The following is a 20,643-nucleotide window of genomic DNA, read 5'->3' on the forward strand; positions in this document are numbered from 1 at the left end:
TCCATCCTTTTTTCCCCATTGCAGACTGAAACCCGGCTTGTAATTATTGAACGAAAAACAGCACAGATAAATAAATAGAAGGTATGTACGCTGTGTAGTGCAAAAAGTCACACTTTGATTTTCCTAATAGACAGTACAACATTTTTGAAAGTGCGTACCCTGTCAGAGTCACTTTTTCAAGGATAAATAAGTTTGGGCGAATTAATTTAGCGGATCTTTCCCCTCAAGCTAGGTGTACTGTAAACTGTGTTTTAGAGCAAAGTTAGACCTTACCAGCAGTGCTTCCACCCAGACCCTTACTAAAGCCAGTTGCAAAAATGTAGAAGACCCCCAATCAGATCTCAAAAAACGAGGCCTAGCAGAAAACTGGTGACAAAACGTACTTCAAAAGTAAAAGTAGGCCCAAATACCCCCTTACCCACCGTGGATTGTATTCAAACCACTTGCAAGCAAGCAAAAGTATCCATAGCCAGCATCGCTCCAAGACTCGAAAACCCCCCCACCCAAACACATGCAATAGAAATACTGCTAACCCTAACGAGCCCTAAGTTAAGAATAGTGGCAGAGGCTTTCTTTAACTATGCCAAATCCCCCCTTTCCTACCATGGATTTTCTTCAAATGACTTGCAACCAAAATTACACATTCTCACGAGTGCTCTAAGACCCCAGAACTCAGTTGCAAAAATCTAGAACACCCCAAAACACATGCAATCCTGCTGCTAGGGCTAACCCTAACGAACCCTAAGTTACAAAAAGTGCCAAAAGGCTTTTCCTTATGGATTTTGTCCCAACCACTTCTATCCGGTATTAGACCTTCCCAGGAATGCCCAAAGACCCGCCAACCCACCCGCCAAAAAGCACTACACCCCCAAACAGCCCAAAAGCAAAATCTCATACTTACAATATTTCTCGGCCTTCGGTCCAAACGCGCTGTGTAGCTAGGCCATAACTCCGGTTTACCACCACGGATTTCCTGAAAAGCAAATGCAATCAAGATTAGAGTGTCCCAGCAGTGCTCCCAGACCCCGAAACTCACCCACAAACAGCCGGAACCCCCCCAAAGAGCTCCTCAAAGGCAAGCAAGTCAGCAAAAACACAAAAAAAATTCTGCCTCCGATTTGGTCTAAACCACTTTTATCCGGTATTAGAGCTTCCCAGCAATGGCCCCAGTGCCGTCAACCCAGGAGAAAACGAGTAGAAGACCCCCAAACAGCCAAAGAGCAAAAGTACAAAAATGGGGACTTAGTCATTTTTTGGCCAATTTCCCAAATCACTCCGCGCGCGCTCTGCAGCTAGGCCCTAACTCCCCTCTGCCACCATGGATTTGCTTCAAACCTCTTGCAAACTAAAGTATCCATAGCCAGCAGTGCTCCCAGACCCCGAATCCCACCCACAAACACCAGGAAGCCCCCCAAACAGGCCCCCGAAAACGCTACATTGAGCAAAATGTCAGAAATAGCAACAAAAAAAATCCTTATGGATTTTGTCCCAACCACTTCTATCCGGTATTAGACCTTCCCAGGAATGCCCCAAGACCCGCCAACCCACCCGCCAAAAAGCACAACACCCCCAAACAGGCCAAAAGCAAAATCTCATACTTACAATATTTCTCGGCCTTCAGTCCAAACGCGCTGTCTAGGTGTGGGCGGAAAATCCGTTACGCTCGCGGATTTTGCGGATTTTTGGGAAGTTCGCAATCCGCGAGATTTGCGAATTTCCCGCAAAATCCGCAAATTCGCACGCAGCGGATTTTTTTGGCGGCGCGCGGCGTTGGTGATACAATTTTTGCGGCGCGCGGCGTTTATCATCGTTTGCCGAGTAGTTTTTTTCGATAGTTTGCGAGTGCTGCGCCATTTTGGATCTTGCTGTGTGATCTCGCGGGAATTGGCGAGCGCGATTACGTCATCGCGGCTTGCCAGCGATAGTTTGTCAACGCGAGTACGGCGAGATCACGTCTCGCGGTACTTCGCAATTGCGAGATTTGAGATGCGGCGAGCGAAAATATAAATTTGCAATTCTGCACAAGAAATCCACCAGCAAGCAGCATAAACCTTCTAGAAATTATGATTTTTATCTGAATAACTCCTTAGTTTGACATTTGCCTGCACTTTTTTAGCGAGGAGTCCATTTTGGGGAGGGGGGCAGGGGGGTGGGAGGAAGGAAGTGCCCCACAGTCTTCAACTTCCTGTTCCTGTTCAGCAGGCTCCTCCCAGTGCTTTGTCCATCTCCTGGTCACTTTTCATTTGGGTCTGGAGCTGGAAGGATTACTTTTTGTGGATGCTGCTGGATATTTGGATTTGAGGCCTTTTTGACTTTCTTTGGATCACTGTTGGATTAGAAATTTTACAAGTAAGTTTGTTTGGGGCATTACAGTTGCTGCAATTAAAATTTTGGAATTTTCGATTTTTGGGCTGTTTTGGGGCCTTTTGCCCAGGGGTACTCAGTGGTGGGTGGACTGAGTCTTTCTGTGGGTTGTCTTGAACTTAAACATCATGGAGGCCATGGATGAATTGGGATTGTGCTGATTTTTCTGTGTTTTTCGATTTTTGACCTGTTGTTGGGGCCTTGACCAGGGGTAGTGAGTGGTGCATGGGCCTAGTCTTTCTGTGGGCTGTCTTGAACTTTAACATCATGGAGGGCATGGATGGAATGGGATTGTGCTGATTTTTCTGTGTTTTTCGATTTTTGACCTGTTGTTGGGGCCTTGACCAGGGGTAGTGAGTGGTGCATGGGCCTAGTCTTTCTGTGGGGTGTCTTGAATTTAAACATCATGGAGGGCATGGATGGAATGGGATTGTGCTGATTTTGCAGTGTTTTTCGATTTTTGGGGGTGTTCATGGGGACAGGCCATGTGGGTGGGGGCCATTTTGAGTGCTGGTACAGGCAGGCCCTGGCCATGTGCTAGGAGGCAAGTGGCCATTTTGAATGCAGGCTTTGTTGTTAGGCCTCCAACCATTTTGCCTACTTTTCAACCTTTATTTATGCCCAGGGGTAGTGAGTCTTGCATGGGCCTAGTCTTTCTGTGGGTTGTCTTGAATTTAAACATCATGGAGGCCATGGATGGAATGGGATTGTGCTGATTTTGCAGTGTTTTTCGATTTTTGGGGGTGTTCATGGGGAGGGACATGCCATGTGGCTGGTGGCCATTTTGAGTGCAGCTACAGGCACTGGCCATGTGCTGGCAGGCAAGTGGCCATTTTGAATGCAGGCTTTGTTGTTAGGCCTCCAACCATTTTGCCTACTTTTCAACCTTTATTTATGCCCAGGGGTAGTGAGTCTTGCATGGGCCTAGTCTTTCTGTGGGTTGTCTTGAATTTAAACATCATGGAGGCCATGGATGGAATGGGATTGTGCAGATTTTTCAGTGATTTTCGTTTTTTGGGCCTGTACTTGTGGCCTTTTCACCAGGGGTATTTGAGTCTAGCATGGGCCTAGTCTTTCTGTGGGCTGTCTTGAACTTAAACATCATGGAGGGCATGGATGGAATGGGATTGTGCTGATTTTTCTGTGTTTTTCGATTTTTGACCTGTTGTTGGGGCCTTGACCAGGGGTAGTGAGTGGTGCATGGGCCTAGTCTTTCTGTGGGGTGTCTTGAATTTAAACATCATGGAGGGCATGGATGGAATGGGATTGTGCTGATTTTGCAGTGTTTTTCGATTTTTGGGGGTGTTCATGGGGACAGGCCATGTGGGTGGGGGCCATTTTGAGTGCTGGTACAGGCAGGCCCTGGCCATGTGCTAGGAGGCAAGTGGCCATTTTGAATGCAGGCTTTGTTGTTAGGCCTCCAACCATTTTGCCTACTTTTCAACCTTTATTTATGCCCAGGGGTAGTGAGTCTTGCATGGGCCTAGTCTTTCTGTGGGTTGTCTTGAATTTAAACATCATGGAGGGCATGGATGGAATGGGATTGTGCAGATTTTTCAGTGTTTTTCGATTTTTGGGGGTGTTCATGGGGAGGGACATGCCATGTGGCTGGTGGCCATTTTGAGTGCAGCTACAGGCACTGGCCATGTGCTGGCACTGGCAGGCAAGTGGCCATTTTGAATGCAGGCTTTGTTGTTAGGCCTCCAACCATTTTGCCTACTTTTCAACCTTTATTTATGCCCAGGGGTAGTGAGTCTTGCATGGGCCTAGTCTTTCTGTGGGTTGTCTTGAATTTAAACATCATGGAGGCCATGGATGGAATGGGATTGTGCAGATTTTTCAGTGATTTTCGTTTTTTGGGCCTGTACTTGTGGCCTTTTCACCAGGGGTATTTGAGTCTAGCATGGGCCTAGTCTTTCTGTGGGCTGTCTTGAACTTAAACATCATGGAGGGCATGGATTGAATGGGATTGTGCTGATTTTTCTGTGTTTTTCGATTTTTGACCTGTTGTTGGGGCCTTGACCAGGGGTAGTGAGTGGTGCATGGGCCTAGTCTTTCTGTGGGGTGTCTTGAATTTAAACATCATGGAGGGCATGGATGGAATGGGATTGTGCTGATTTTGCAGTGTTTTTCGATTTTTGGGGGTGTTCATGGGGACAGGCCATGTGGGTGGGGGCCATTTTGAGTGCTGGTACAGGCAGGCCCTGGCCATGTGCTAGGAGGCAAGTGGCCATTTTGAATGCAGGCTTTGTTGTTAGGCCTCCAACCATTTTGCCTACTTTTCAACCTTTATTTATGCCCAGGGGTAGTGAGTCTTGCATGGGCCTAGTCTTTCTGTGGGTTGTCTTGAATTTAAACATTATGGAGGGCATGGATGGATTGGGATTGTGCTGATTTTGCAGTGTTTTTCGATTTTTTTGTGCTCTATAACTGAACTGATGTTCCTCTGTCTTCCATTTTTTTAGGTGCACAAGACTCAAGAGAACCACCAGTGCCAGGAAGAAGTACTGCAGCGGTGTGTGTGTGCAGCATAACGTCACGCGACGTCACGTCTGGCCTCAGACAACTCTACAATTCGTGCAACTGCGGCCTGCTGTCTGACCTGCTCTGAAGAAGATGGCCCCGCCCCCAAAGAAAGTTCTCCGTAGCTCCTCTAGCAAGAAAGTTGCTAGTAAGGAGCAGAAGAAGCAAGTTACCAAGGAGGCTGGTGTGCCACCCGCCACGTTTTTTGGGAGCAAAAAAAAAAGTACGCCTGCAGCAGCAGGATCTGCTGGGGACCAAGCTGGGAGCAACACCCCTGCTCCATTGGGTTCAGTGCCTCCATCACCACGCCAACTTAAGTCAAAGCCCTTGAGTGCTTCAGAGGCAGTCAGTGTACTTCTCCAATCACCATCGACCAGTGATGTTGGCTCATCGCAAGAAAGTAGCAGCAATGTCCCTGAATCAACACAGGTTGTTGTAACTCATCTGACAAGTGTTGAACAACCACAGCCGCAACAACAACACCATGTGCAAGTACACGCCCAAGTACATGTGGAAGGAGAGGCAGCAAAAGGAGATGCGCAAGCAAAGGTGCATGGAGGTTCACAAGTGCCCACAATAGTTGTTCCTCCCGAAGTAGGGGCACATCAGGAAATCGACAATGAAGCCGAGGTATCATTGGAAGCCACTCCTCCTGATGATCATTCATTGTCTTCCACATCCCTAGCAAGGAAAAGATCAAGGGGGGTGTCTACATCTTCTTCAAGCCCACCTCGTTCTGATGCAAGTGATCTGTCTTGGGAACCACAACTGCGGTCTGACAGTGAGGCACACCATGATCTGACACCGGTACCTAAGCGTAAAAGGAAGGTCGTCCAAAAACTCAAACCTATGGAGTGTGATGAGGCTCAACAAGAAGTGACAGATACTGCTGGTGATGAAGCCTCTCACGATGACGACGAGCCAGTCATCACAAAGGTCACTGCAGCCCCACCGGGCATGCAGCAAAGAGACATTTTGACCCTATCCCGAGAAGCTGCTGAGCGTGATGATGATGTCGGCGAGGAGGCAATGGAAATGGAATCATTAGATTTGGAGTTAAGTAGTACACCAAAACCTACCGCTTCCATATTTCTTCCTCGCAAGAAGGTACCCACCTCGTCCTCGACCTCAATTCGTGGTGGTGAAAGTGCAAAACGTACTGAAGTTCGGCAATCCACATCCTCCACTTCATCTGGCATTAGCAGCAGGACCACCACCACCAGTATCGCCGCCTCCTCCGGCCCCCGAAGACATTTCAAGTCTCCAGTTTGGGACTTCTTTAGTGTTTGCCCAAAAAAGGAAAACGTAGCCATTTGTAGCCTTTGTAAGCTTCGATTTAGTCGTGGTAAGCTTGGTTCTAACTATGGTACCGGAGGCCAGAGAGGTCATCTTGAGAGAGCGCACCCTGTCCAATGGTTTCCGCACCTAGAGGCGGTCAAGAAAGCCGCAATTGCACGTAATGAAAACGTTGATTTTTCATCTGGTGATGACGAGGAGGTAGAAGACGATTCAAACACTTCACTTACACCCAGTTCCCCTGTCAGCAGCACACCCCATGGGAGCCACACTAAGAGTGTGGGAGAGAGTGAGACATCAATGCGGAAAAGTTCATCAGCGAGCGTAACTGGGTCGAAGAGATCATCATCATCCCGTAAATCCTTGGTCCAGGGCAACATTAAAAAGATGTTGTTTACAGAAGCGCAATATGAACGCAACCACCCAATGACCCGTCTGTATAACACTAAGCTGGCTAAAATGCTAGCTCTGGACCTTCTCCCTTTTTCTTTTGTAGAAGGGGTTGGTTTTCTAGAATTAGTGACAGCGCTCTGCCCTAAATGGAAGGTTCCTAGCCGGTTCTATTTTGCCCGAGTTGCGGTTCCAGCACTACATGAAGATGTTCTGAAGGTGATTGGGGCAGCTTTGCAGAAGAGTGCTGTTCACACTATACATCTGACAACAGACATGTGGACCAGTGGCGCAGGCGCTGATTACATGTGCATCACTGCACACTGGGTCTCTTTTTCAGGGGCTAAAGCAAAGCTAAACGCAGGTGTTGACACTAACATTGTTTTTAAAGGTGCTCGGAAACATGCAACACTAGCCATGTTTGGTTTGGAGAAACGTCACACAGCAGAAAACATTTTGGATGTCTTTAACACAAAGGTCCTTAACTGGCTGTCCCCACTAAAACGCAAGGTTGGTTATGTTTCCACGGACAATGGCGCCAATATAGTTAAGGCCATGAGGGACGGTTACTATTTCAGAGTGCCGTGTTTGGCGCACTGTATAAACCTGGTTGTCCAAAAATTCTTGGGTAATAAAGGCAGTGCAGCGTACAGTGTATTGGAGACCTGCCGAAAAATGTGCAAGCATTTCAGGCATTCTTTTAAGGCCCGGAAGCAGCTGAGGAGCCTGCTATATCAACGTCAAATGCCAGTGAAAGCACTCATCCAGGAGGTGGTAACACGTTGGAACTCAACCTTCTACATGCTTGAGCGTCTGTATGAGCAGTATACGGAACTCGATCAATATTTCTTTAAAGAGGGTACAGAGGAGCTGAGGATGGGTGGGCCGCAATGGAACATAGTTGAAAGCCTGACACGCATGCTTCGTCCTTTTGAGTTCTTCACGCGTGCAGTCAGCAAGGAGGACTCTAATTTGGGAAAAGCTATCCCATTGTTGTACATGCTGGAGGACCAACTGAAGGAGGTGTGTTCTGTGTTTGGAAAAGATGACAAAAACCAAGACTCTTTGCTTCTGGCTGAGCAATTATTAGAGCTCCTACAAGGTGATGAACGTCTTAAAAAGATCCACTCAGAACAGCATTACATTTGTGCTACTATTCTGGATCCACGCTACAAAAAGGCGCTGGCAGGCCAAGCATTCTTTCCTTTTGATGATGAACATGTTCCAAAGTACAAACGTTGGCTAGCCTTGTCAGCCAAGAAGTTTGAAACAGAACGGCTGGAAATTGAAGGAAATGGCAGTACATCAGCAGGCCATCCCCAGTCAAAACAATCCACTTCTGCACCTGTGGCTGTGGCACAAGTGACCTCTCAGCCGTTAAAGACACCGGCAACCGGATCATCTGCACGAAAGACAACAGAAACATTGGAGGCTGAAGAGGATTGGCTAGCTCTGCGTGGGTTTGGTTCTCAAAAGGTCAGAGGCACAGCAAGAGCTAAGCAAAGTGGAGGAACCTTGGATGAGGACCTTGAGTCGATGGTGAAGGACTATCTGAATGACTCAACAGAGGTCTATGTTAATTCTGACCCATTGGCGTATTGGCATGGGAAAAAAGAATTGTGGCCACAGCTCACCAACCTGGCTTCAAACTACTTGTCTTGCCCACTCGCAAGCGTATCTTCTGAACGGGTTTTCAGTGCGGCTGGTGGGATTGTAACTCCCAAATGGAGCCGCCTCTCGCCCAAAAATGTGGAGAGGTTAACAATGATCAAGATGAATCAGCACCTCATACCACCAGATTTCAGAGTACGAGAGAGCGTGCCGGATGAAGAGGAGGTGGCCAGCAACATAGATGAGGGAATTTCTACTCTGTCAGGTGACACTGAGCTCACCCTGCCTGAATTCGCAGAGTATGATGACGAAGCCTTATTCTTATTCCTGGACCGTGATACCGAGCCCTGAAAATGAGACAACGAATCAATAACTTTCTTTTTCATCCTTATTCACTTTTATTCCTGTGTGTCTGTCTTTCTTTGTTGTGCACAGTTAATATAATTCAAACTTTAATCAGATAATCACAAAAACAAGCCCATCACCAGAACTGTCTTCACTTGTTTGCTAATTGATTTGAAGGTGCCGCAGTCTGCATTCCTCAGGTTCACAAGTTCAGAAGAACATGCTCCTCTATCCTCCTCCTCCAGACTCCTATTTCCATCAAAGCAGAGGGCTGGTTTACGCCCAATGAAGAAAGACTCAGCACTTGTGGGGGTGTTGTTCTACCTCTCTGCAGGTGAGTTGACGGGTCTGGGGCCATTGCTGGGAAGCACTAAAAGTGGTTTGGACCAAATCCGAGGCGGAAAATTTTTTGTGTTTTTGATGACTTGCTTGCCTTTGAGGTGCTCTTAGGGGGGGTTCCGTCTGTTTGTGGGTGAGTTTCGTGGTCTGGGAGCACTGCTGGGACACTCTAATCTTGATTGCATTTGCTTTTCAGGAAATCCGTCGTGGCAACCCCGACTTATGGCCTAGCTACGCAGTGCGTTTGAACCGAAGGCCCAGAAATATTGCAAGTATGAGATTTTGCTTTTGGCCTGTTTGGGGGTGTTATGCTTCTTGGCGGGTGGGTTGGCGCCGCGGGTCTTGGGGCATTCCTGGGAAAGGTCTAATACCGGGTAGAAGTGGTTGGGACAAAATCCAGGCCGATTTTTTTTTGGCTATTTCTGACATTTTGCTCTATGTAGCGTTTTCGGGGGCCTGTTTGGGGGGCTTCCTGGTGTTTGTGGGTGAGTTTCGTGGTCTGGGAGCACTGCTGGGACACTCTAATCTTGATTGCATTTGCTTTTCAGGAAATCCGTCGTGCCAACCCCGACTTATGGCCTAGCTACGCAGCGCGTTTGGACCGAAGGCCCAGAAATATTGCAAGTATGAGATTTTGCTTTTGGCCTGTTTGGGGGTGTTATGCTTCTTGGCGGGTGGGTTGCCGGGTCTTGGGGCATTCCTGGGAAGGTCTAATACCGGGTAGAAGTGGTTGGGACAAAATCCTCGCGAAAAAGCCTTTAGTTTTGGCACTTTTTGTAACTTAGGGTTCGTTAGGGTTAGCCCTAGCAGCAGGATTGAATGTGTAATTTTGGTTGCAAGTCATTTGAAGAAAATCCTGTGTGGGAAAGGGGGGATTTGGCATAGTTAAAGAAAGCCTTTGCCACTATTCTTAACTTAGGGTTCGTTAGGGTTAGCAGTATTTCTATTGCATGTGTTTGAGTGGGGGGGATTTCGAGTCTTGGAGCGATGCTGGCTATGGCTACTTTTGCTTGGTTGCTTGCAAGTGGTTTGAATGCAATCCACGGTGGGTAATGGGTAATTAGGAAGGGGGTACTTCGGCCTACTTTTACTTTCAAAGTAAGTTTTGTCACCAGTTTTCTGCTAGGCCTCGTTTTTTGAGATTTGATTGGGGGTCTTCTACATTTTTGCGACTGGCTTTAGTAAGGGTCTGGGTGGGAGCACTGCTAGGAAGATCTAATTTTGTTCTAAAACACAGTTTACAGTACACCTAGCTTGAGGGGCAAGATCCGCTACATTAATTTGCCCATACTTATTTATCCTTCAAAAGGTGACTCAGAGTACGCACTTTCAAAAATATTGTACTGTCTACTAGGAAAATCAAATTGTGACTTTTTGCACTCCACAGCCTACATACCTTATATTTATTTATCAGTGGTGTTGTAATATTATATCACTTCCTGTTTTTCGTTGAATAACTACAGGCCGGGTTTCAGTCTCTGCAATGGGGAAAAAAGGATGGAGTCAGGCTTCACAGTAGCGAGCCACAATTCAGCATCAGGCAGGCAGTGGACAGGGTGTCTTCTGGTGACCAACATCGATGGACGAAGCGTCGGCTGCAATGGAGGAGTGCCGCTAATAGGAGGATTTTTTTTCTGCAGGCAACTTACTTACCACTTCCAACAGGACCACTACAACCACATAGATACAGTATCCCTTGCCTTTTTCTCTGACTGTGACTGCATTTCTTGGACCTCTCTCTGCTTCTAAATTGATCCCTTAACACATCACTTAGTCCACTCCACTATCACATCTGCACCACACATAGTCATTTGTAAGTGCTCCTACATAATTCGCAAGTCGCAGCACGCCCCAGGCCGTAGAGGACTGGGATGTCCCCAATGATGAAGCATGTCACCAAGGGGCAACCCTGGTGAGTGAGGGGACACCTAGAAAACAAGCAATTTCTCCTTTTCTATCTACTATACCTTCCAGACCAACCACACTGAGTGTTGTTGTGAATGGATTTATAGTGACCAGCAAGGCTCTCGGGTATCTGGCTAAGTACAGAGACCTTATGTTGAATATCGTTATCAATAATTCCACACAGGCCCTGTACTGTCGCATTCTTTCTTCCACAGTTGTCGAATGTACTACTTACTTTTCACTGACATGCATGCAGTAGTGCATGCACTTTCAAAGATTGATGGATAGAGGAGCCAAGATGGCGACCTGATCGGACGCGCAGCCTTCAGCTCCGCCGGCCTCGGAGCCCCGCACCATCATCCTGTTAGCCCCGCTTACCAGTTTCTGTCCTGAAAGGTGCGGGAAACGGAGCTGTTGCCACCGGTGATCCGCCGACCTCTCCATTCGCCCGGAATCGTCAGCTGCTGGCCGATTTGCCTCGGCCCGGGAACCAGCTCGCACTGCAACGCGCTCTAACCCCACGCAACATCACAGCCGATCCGCTGCGGGGGTGGCGCGACTGGACGGCGCTTCCTCGCAGGAGCGCGGCCTCGGCGCTGCCTGCCGCTGGTGGTTGCTGTGCACGCTCCGGGCAGTGAGGTGACAGGGGGAAGCCGTGTCTCCCGGCGAGTCCTTTGTTCCCGGCCGCCATGTTCCTGTCCCGCTCTCCTCGTCCCTCTGGCCGCTGATTGCAACCCCCACCGGACACAGCTTGCTCACTGACTTGCAACGGGCCCGCAGGCACTGCCCCTGGACCGGGCGGTCTATCGCATGCCCCAGGATGGCTCCGGTAGCAGCATCGCGCCCCGTGTTATCCCCCGTCCCCCACCCCACATCACCTCGTTGGGGAAACGACAAGATGGCGATGCCGGCGGCTCGCCTTGCAGCGGAAACCCATGCAGACTCCCCACGAAACAGCGAGCATATCTATCCTGAGGGGGCCGGGACACGTTCTCTCCAGGAGCATGTGGAACCGAGGACACTTCAGCCTGACTTCACCCTGGGGGATGTGCTGGTGGCCCTGGGTGAGTTGACATCGGCGATGACGGTCACTTGTGCCGACCTGGGGGCACGGTTTGATGCTTGCGCCCAAACATGCGGGCAGGAGCGGGGACCTTGTTTCACGCAGGGCTCCAAACAGGAGCCGTCGCAGCCTACTGCCACAACGTTTCCTCGAAGGGATACAGTGGAGGTAACGGTTGCTACATATGTGGAGGATAGCGGATTGTTGCCATTTTCCGGCTTGGTCGTCGCTACAGTGTTTCCCCCTCGCTCGAAGCTCAACTCTGCACTACGGACTGCGACGCGGGAAGGTCGGCTACCTGTGGACTGCCTTCCAGGTTTCTCCTCTACATTATTGTCAAGACCTTGGATTGCTCTGCTTTGTGACTTTGTGGGCCCGGACACGCCAGTGGGAACTACTACCGAGGGTCAACTGTATCCTGGGAGCGGACGCCATTCCTTCTTTGTCTACGCACCGCCCCCCTCTTTAGGGCGGCCATTTTGCATCGTCTTCCTGGACAGCGCTGGACTATCACGAAGGAGGGGTGAGGGGCCATGTCCCAAAACGGGCCAGGGCTAGGAGACTTTTTATGGTTCACTTGCCGGGCGGATGGGTGGATACATGGTGGATGTTGATTATGTCCTGATTTTACGGACGGTTCATTGACTCGCCCTGACTGATCTACTGTTGTTGCTTCGCTTGTATTGTTGTTGGGGCGGGAATGTTTCTTAGGCCGGCGGAGCCTGCATGCACATATGACTGGTCCTCCTCCCGGTTTCGCTCTTGTGGAAGTCTAGGGATGGGTTTCTGTTCCTACTCCCCCTGTCAAAGGATAATTTTTTACTTTCACTTTCCCCTTTATTTTTTCTTCTTCCTCCTTTCTCTTTTCTTGCTATATTTCGGGTTTTTGGGGCGACAGACACTCTGCTAGGGGGGGGGGGGCAGGCCATAGCCTCTGCATGTGTGTAGGGTGGGGGGTTACTTAGGATTCGAAGTTTTTTTCTATGGTGCCTTTCTTTGTTCTTTATATGTTTTTTCCTTTTTCTTTGGTCTGTGTTAGGCGTATTGGGGAATGGGTGGTGGCGCAAATGTTTAGGGAGTGTTGAGATAGTTTTTTTGGTGACATGACTCGTTTGTGACCCTCCTCTGGTCGGGACTTGCATGTTATGCTTCGAACTGTCTGATGCTGTTGTTACTTGGCAAGTCCCACCTACATGGACCTCGTTCTTTATCTTTATCTTTTATTAGCTTATGTGCGGAGTAGTATGTCCTGATCTTAATAGTTGCGTAAAAAGTCTAAAATTAACCTACATTGCTCCTGTGCCTGGGTACTGTGGTGCTTCTTGATCTATGCCTTACTTCTCACCTGTTGCTCTGCTGCGTTACCCTGACACCATATTGCATGCACTAGTGCGTCATAAGAATTCGTGGCCGGCCGGACGGTTGTAGGCCCGTATATGTACTGACTTTGTGCACAATAAAGGTTTTCAAAAATAAAAAAAAATAAAAAAAAGATTGATGGATAGGTTTGTACCCAAAGAATTGTTTATGTTCCATTCTTTGTCTATGCTGTGCTTTTTTTTACAGGGTGTCTTCTGGTGACCAACATCGATGGACGAAGCGTCGGCTGCAAAGGAGGAGTGCCGCTAAAAGGAGGATTTTTTTTCTGCAGGCAACTTACTTACCACTTCCAACAGGACCACTACAACCACATAGATACAGTATCCCTTGCCTTTTTCTCTGACTGTGACTGCATTTCTTGGATCTCTCTCTGCTTCTAAATTGATCCCTTAACACATCACTTAGTCCACTCCACTATCACATCTGCACCACACATAGTCATTTGTAAGTGCTCCTACGTAATTCGCAAGTCGCAGCACGCCCCAGGCCGTAGAGGACTGGGATGGCCCCAATGATGAAGCATGTCACCAAGGGGCAACCCTGGTGAGTGAGGGGACACCTAGAAAACAAGCAATTTCTCCTTTTCTATCTACTATACCTTCCAGACCAACCCCACTGAGTGTTGTTGTGAATGGATTTATAGTGACCAGCAAGGCTCTCGGGTATCTGGCTAAGTACAGAGACCTTATGTTGAATATCGTTATCAATAATTCCACACAGGCCCTGTACTGTCGCATTCTTTCTTCCACAGTTGTCGAATGTACTACTTACTTTTCACTGACATGCATGCAGTAGTGCATGCACTTTCAAAGATTGATGGATAGGTTTGTACCCAAAGAATTGTTTATGTTCCATTCTTTGTCTATGCTGTGCTTTTTTTTACAGGGTGTCTTCTGGTGACCAACATCGATGGACGAAGCGTCGGCTGCAAAGGAGGAGTGCCGCTAAAAGGAGGATTTTTTTTCTGCAGGCAACTTACTTACCACTTCCAACAGGACCACTACAACCACATAGATACAGTATCCCTTGCCTTTTTCTCTGACTGTGACTGCATTTCTTGGATCTCTCTCTGCTTCTAAATTGATCCCTTAACACATCACTTAGTCCACTCCACTATCACATCTGCACCACACATAGTCATTTGTAAGTGCTCCTACGTAATTCGCAAGTCGCAGCACGCCCCAGGCCGTAGAGGACTGGGATGGCCCCAATGATGAAGCATGTCACCAAGGGGCAACCCTGGTGAGTGAGGGGACACCTAGAAAACAAGCAATTTCTCCTTTTCTATCTACTATACCTTCCAGACCAACCCCACTGAGTGTTGTTGTGAATGGATTTATAGTGACCAGCAAGGCTCTCGCTCGGGTATCTGGCTAAGTACAGAGACCTTATGTTGAATATCGTTATCAATAATTCCACACAGGCCCTGTACTGTCGCATTCTTTCTATTCTTCCACAGTTGTCGAATGTACTACTTACTTTTCACTGACATGTATGCAGTAGTGCATGCACTTTCAAAGATTGATGGATAGGTTTGTACCCAAAGATTTGTTTATGTTCACAATTGTTTGTGTATGCTGTGCTATTTTTTCTGGTCTCCCAAAACCTTTCCCAAAAACCCCCGTACCCATCCATTTTTCAAACCCTAACCCTCTTCCCCCGGGCTGTGTGGTTTTGATTGATGTGTGACTAAATGACAGCAATAAATCCACACACTTGCTGGGGAGGATAAGGTGATAGCAACAGGCTGGTGAAGAAATCCGAGGATATATTCTTACTCTGCTTGACAAAGAACCATTGCTAATGTGAAAGAACTTCAACCAAATTAGTAGTTATACTTTACCATTTGTTAGGCTACAATGTGGCACTGTTCTACTGTACTTCTGTCACCTGCTATATTCTCAGTTGTACCGTTGAATTGCTCAGGAGGACAAACCAGATTTCATTTTCTTTTTTTTCATAGGCATGCAACTGCCACTGTGTCACACCACTAGTACCACCGCTATGAGGAAATTTTATCCGACCAAGATTGCCAACCATATTCGCTGTCTCCCGTGGAGCCAGCCCTGGGTCTAGCCCTACTTTCAAACACAAATTACAGGTAAGATAAGCGTTTGGTGGTTTGGGGGTATAATGGAGTATTAGTACGAGAGACGAGAGACTGAAGGTAGTACTACTAAAGTCCTAGGACTCTTGGATTCACTTCGTCTGTGAGAGGCACTTAGTGTTGAAAACATTTGGGCATTTACACTTAAAGGATGAAAATGGAACTAAACTTTCAGGAAAACAAATTCAACGTTAAACCCCCACCCACCAGGCAAGCAGTAAGAAACGGGTATGCTCAGATAAAGTTTGAAAAAGTATATTTATATCCCTAACAAAATAATCTCCCGCAAGACCCTCCCTAACCCAAACGATTGTCCTTCAAAAGTCCCCAAAAACCCAACTCCCAATTCCCACCCCCCAAAAGTCTCTAAAAAAGGGGCAAGGGACACTATGGGCGGATGCTGTCAACTTTTTGGGCCAGGGCATCATGCTCCTGGCGGAGCAAGGCGTGCTCTACGCGGAGCCCCTCCAACTGGTTGGAAAAGTGGTGGAGCTCCTGCTGGAGGCGGGACACCATCAGGGTACTGCGGCGCAGGCGTGCCTTCAATGCCTTGTAGGTGCAACGGCTGTGAGAGGAAGCTGTAGCTGTTGTCCTTGCTACTCGGCGGTGGCGTTTGGCTTTGGCAGCCCGGCTCAGTCTGGGTGGACCACTGTGCTGGGTGGCACTGGCAGCCCGTGGGGGAACGGAGGCCGATGCAGACGACGTAGTTGTTGTGGTCGACTGCACACTTTCTTCGTCCTCCAGGGCCACCAGCCGCCGATATTCGGCCACAGTGGCATCGATCCTCCGTTGCCGGGCCGCTCTAGCCAGCTCCTTCCTCCTTGTTCGTTTGGAAGGAGAACCTATATGAAGAAAGAAAGACATAGTCTGTAACCAATGCTCCTTAAGATTAACTCAATCATTCAGCAGAAATTTGTGTTGCACCACAACTAGCAACTTGCAAACGCATTACATAACTATTGAGGCCAGTATCTATCTAACCTCACACTTCTTCATCCTTGCTCTAACATTAGTGGGAGTTTAAGGAACAAATTCAACGAGCACTATGGACTTCCATTAGAGTCGACTATGAAAGTACACCAGTCTTATTCTTCTTCTTGTCTCTTGTTTTGGAAAAGTGGTACGTTATCTTCTGCAAGCCGGCATAATGCCAGCGCAGTAAACTTGCACCCGAGAAAAAGAGACGCACGCCATGAGGAGTGACCTAGACTTGCGTTGCGTTACTGTACCCGTCCAGTACATGCAGGTGGTGAAGCTCTTACTTTTCTATTACGGGTGGCACTGAGAATACTCTGTTACAACTCAAGGGCTACTCCTTAATTAATTTAACTTTCACCCTACAGTGGAAATGAGTACTAGAAATGGAAAATTGAAGAAGATAAATAATCTGATTATCTATCACTTCAAATGGGATGTTTTTGCTTATATATGGGATGACTTTTGGTGCTTTGCTTTTTATTGAGTGACCAGTGATACATCCACACATGAATGACTGAGTACTACTAAACTTATTAAGAGAGGTAGGGAGTGGCCACCGTAATAACCGGATCTATGCAGTGCATGCAATACAAACTACTGCTACTATTGATGGTAGTATTTGGACAAAATTAAAAGTTCTTTTCCTTGCCTTTCCTACACTGGAACGGACGTGCGGGTGCAGTGTTACATGCTCTTCAAAGTTACACTTAGTTCATCCACTGACCGTCTACTCTCTCTAGATCATGGGTATTCACAAACTTTCTCTCAGGGGCTACATTTACAGTGTAGTTTGGGGCCGAGGGCCGCACTGGTGGGGGCGGAGTCAGAGGGGGCGGGGCTAAAGCAAAACGATAACTTGTGACCATGAGGTTGCACACAGGTCCCTGCAGCAGATGCCCTCACCCACTGAGCCACCAGACCCAGCATTTACATACATCTCTCTCCCTCCTGCTCTCCCTCCTGCCCTCCCTCTCCATCTCTCTCTCCCTCCTGCCCTCCCTCTACCTCCCCCTCTGTCATCTCACTGTGTGTGTGTCTATCTGTGTCAGCCTTCAGCCCGGGTTGAGACCGCTTCCTCAACGCGCACACACAGACAACAACACCAAAGTACTTAACAGGTCTTTAAAAGACCATTAACATATTATTGAGGCTTTCTTTGTTGTAGCGCCCCTGCTTCTCCACCCTGACAATCACTGCTTGCCCGGCCCCACAGAGGCTTTGTTCTATTTCACCTCTTTATGGCCTTGCATCTCCACTCTGCTCTGTGGGGGCCGGGGGAGCAGTGATTGTCTGCAAGGTCTGCGCACCGCCAAGGAAGGCTTGCCGGGCCACCACCGGCCCGCGGGCCGTACTATGAGTACCCCTGCTCTAGATACACATATGCTATCTAAGAGTCAGATAGTAGCATGATCCAGGTATATGGACACATACAGTTTCTGTGTCACCCACCCAGGCTGTTGTCCTTCCACCCATCATTGCTTCATCATTCACCCAGCCATGCATCTCATATTCTTGCCTTCCCAGCTAGTCTTCAATCTCAATAAGTAAGGAATATATAAGAGCTTACCTCTGGCCGCCACCACCACCGTCACAACTCTCACAGCCGCCGCCTCCTCCCCTGAAGAATCGCCCTCCGCCTCCGTGTCGAGCACCACCACCTCTACACTGGCCCCGCCACCAGATGTTCCACCTACAAAGTACATTTAAGAATGTTAGAATAAAGCACTCACTAGTCTTTGGTCTAGGAATGAAGACATGTGAAAACAATGTAATTTGTGACTGTCTACGTTAAAGTTAAAAAAAATGTCCCTTTTTCCAGGGAAGGTTGTCTTGCTGCACTTTTTGGCACAACTGATGAAGGCTGTTTTTTTAACACGCACCATTTTTCTCCACACAGACAGAAGATGGACTTCTAACAACAAGATCAAGTTGAAACCAGGTGAGAGCTCGGCTCGACCACAAGAAATGTCTTCAATTAATCGTCAGCACTAACCACTTTTCCATTATCAGTTAAACGTTTAGTTTTATTATGACTTCATTTTAATAAATGTGTTTACTTTTAATAAAGCTTTTAAACTTAAATACAATCTGTGTATTTTGGTCCAGACTAGAGTGACTGAGCGAAAGGTTTTGCAATTTTTGCAAGCATGAGTCCAGATAGAACACTTCAAAAGACATTATGGACAATCCCAGAGGACTGCACTAAGTTGATAGAGCTATTGTTGACTAGAATCATGGGAGTTTCGCCAACCGTGCAATCTTAGTTAGCTACACAGACAGACTAATAAGAATAATCTAGTAATACCACAGGGAGTCATAGTAGAGGCAGGATAAGAATTTAGATACAGTCTACAAGAAGAGCAAAGACAATTTTGAAAAAAGTCAAATGAGGAACGCTAGGAAAAATAGGTACTTGTCTAAAATGAAAACTTACTGGGGCCAGCAGAGGAGCCCTCGCCTGCCCGATCCTGGCCCTGTTGAACAGCATCCGCCGCCTGCTGCTCCTGTGTCCTCCTCTCGCCCCTGGGGGGAGCTGACGTACAACATGAAAGAAAGAACAGAAAACATGGATGATTGTTGCTTGTCAATGTCAACCAAATCAAACATTTCAAAAGAACAATAACAAAATATTTCCGCGAATTTATATTGATTAAGGTTAGTTTTCATTTATTTGCGGACCTGTGACTTCGAAAGTCACGTAACTCACTAAACAAAGTACTGAAACGTTCACCTAGGACTGGCAGGCAGCAGTCCGCAGGCAAGACGCAAAGTGACAGACAAACTCCATTGTGATTTCAGTCAGATCAGTGACAACACTAACAGTTGCCTGCTACATTACCAGTCATTGAAATAGTCAAACTATCAATCCACCGCCACTATTTTTCTTATTGTCAGGGGTACAAAGGAAGGGGCAGATTTAAGCCCCTTGCGGCTCTTTTGCGCCGTTCTTGCGTGACTTTTGTGACGCAGCAGCTAAACAAAAAAGGGCGCCATGGTGCGGCGTATAATATTATAAGAACGTGACGCATTTGGGAGATGCATCCCGTTATAAAGCCCTGCGCCATCAGGGGGCGTTCCGGCGCAAGGGAGGGCATTCCTGCGCTGGAACACATCCTAATAGTGGCTGAGGGAAATCTACAAAATTTCAATCAGTCACCTTTAGGACAATGATGCGTCACACAAACCCTGCACCTGCTTGAAGCAGACGTACGGCTTGACCCAGCATTGGGGAGATAGGGTACCCCAGAGCATTGCTGGAGCTGCGCCATCGTTGTGACGCAACTCCAGCAGTAAAGCTTCGGTGACGTTTTGGGCCCATGGTGCGCCGCATTGCAAATACGGCGCACCATGTTTGGTGGTGGTAGCGGGCCGCACAATTAATGGCGCATCCCTGCTACTTTGCAGGGATGCGACGGTAATTGCAATTCTGCCCCTTAGGGGCATACTTACTTACGCGTTCTGGCGCATCTCCAGAGATGCGCCAGATCAAATGCGTCACGCAAAACTACCCTTGCGACACGGCAGATGCGCCTCATTTACAATGCGGCGCGCCCTGGCGCAAGGGTAGGCACTTGCGTGACGCATCTCGTCACGTAAGAGCGGCGCATCGCTGGAGTCACGTCGCCAACGCAATGCAACTCCAGTAATGCTCAGGGCCACCCAATACTTAACATGCTGTGTCAGTCCTTTAGCCTGCTTCGAGCAGACATAAGGAATTGAATTGACGTAGCAGCGTCGCAGAAGTGCCTGCGTTAAATCTTGTAGATTTCACGCAGGCAATTTTGCGAGGCGCACAGCCGCCGGACCGCCCACCCTGCGTACTAGGAACGCACCCATTGTGGTGCAGGCCCATGGCTTTATAACGTGACGCATCTCCCTAGATGCGTCATGCTGTAAATGACTCGCAGGGATGCGGCACGTTTACGCCGCTGTTGCGTCACGCAAGGCAACGTAAACGTGGCAACGTAAACGTGGCGCAAGGGGCTTGTAAATGTAATCTGCCCCCTAGTGTCTAGCATTACGCAGTTCTGTAAAGTACACTCATACATAATAGTTACTCAGGCCAATGAGACCACGAAATAGAAAACAAATAAGCATAGTAGCAACGCCACTGAGAAGGAGAGCAGTGCACCTGAAATGCACAGAAGATTTTGAAATATAATTTAACTACAATGTAATCGTCATCAGCGGCATTATTGGCTTGCTCCATGTAAAAAACAAATATTTGCAATACAACAACACAGAGCAGGAGAAAACATCATAGTAGTGAGTGATTAAATGGCTACTACTACTCACCAAGCCCGGGGATCTCCAAGCCGAGCTGGTCCAGCAGGTCGCGCTC

This window comes from Lissotriton vulgaris, chromosome 1_2 (assembly GCF_964263255.1).
Source record: "Lissotriton vulgaris chromosome 1_2, aLisVul1.2, whole genome shotgun sequence".
Classification (NCBI taxonomy): Eukaryota; Metazoa; Chordata; class Amphibia; order Caudata; family Salamandridae; genus Lissotriton; species Lissotriton vulgaris.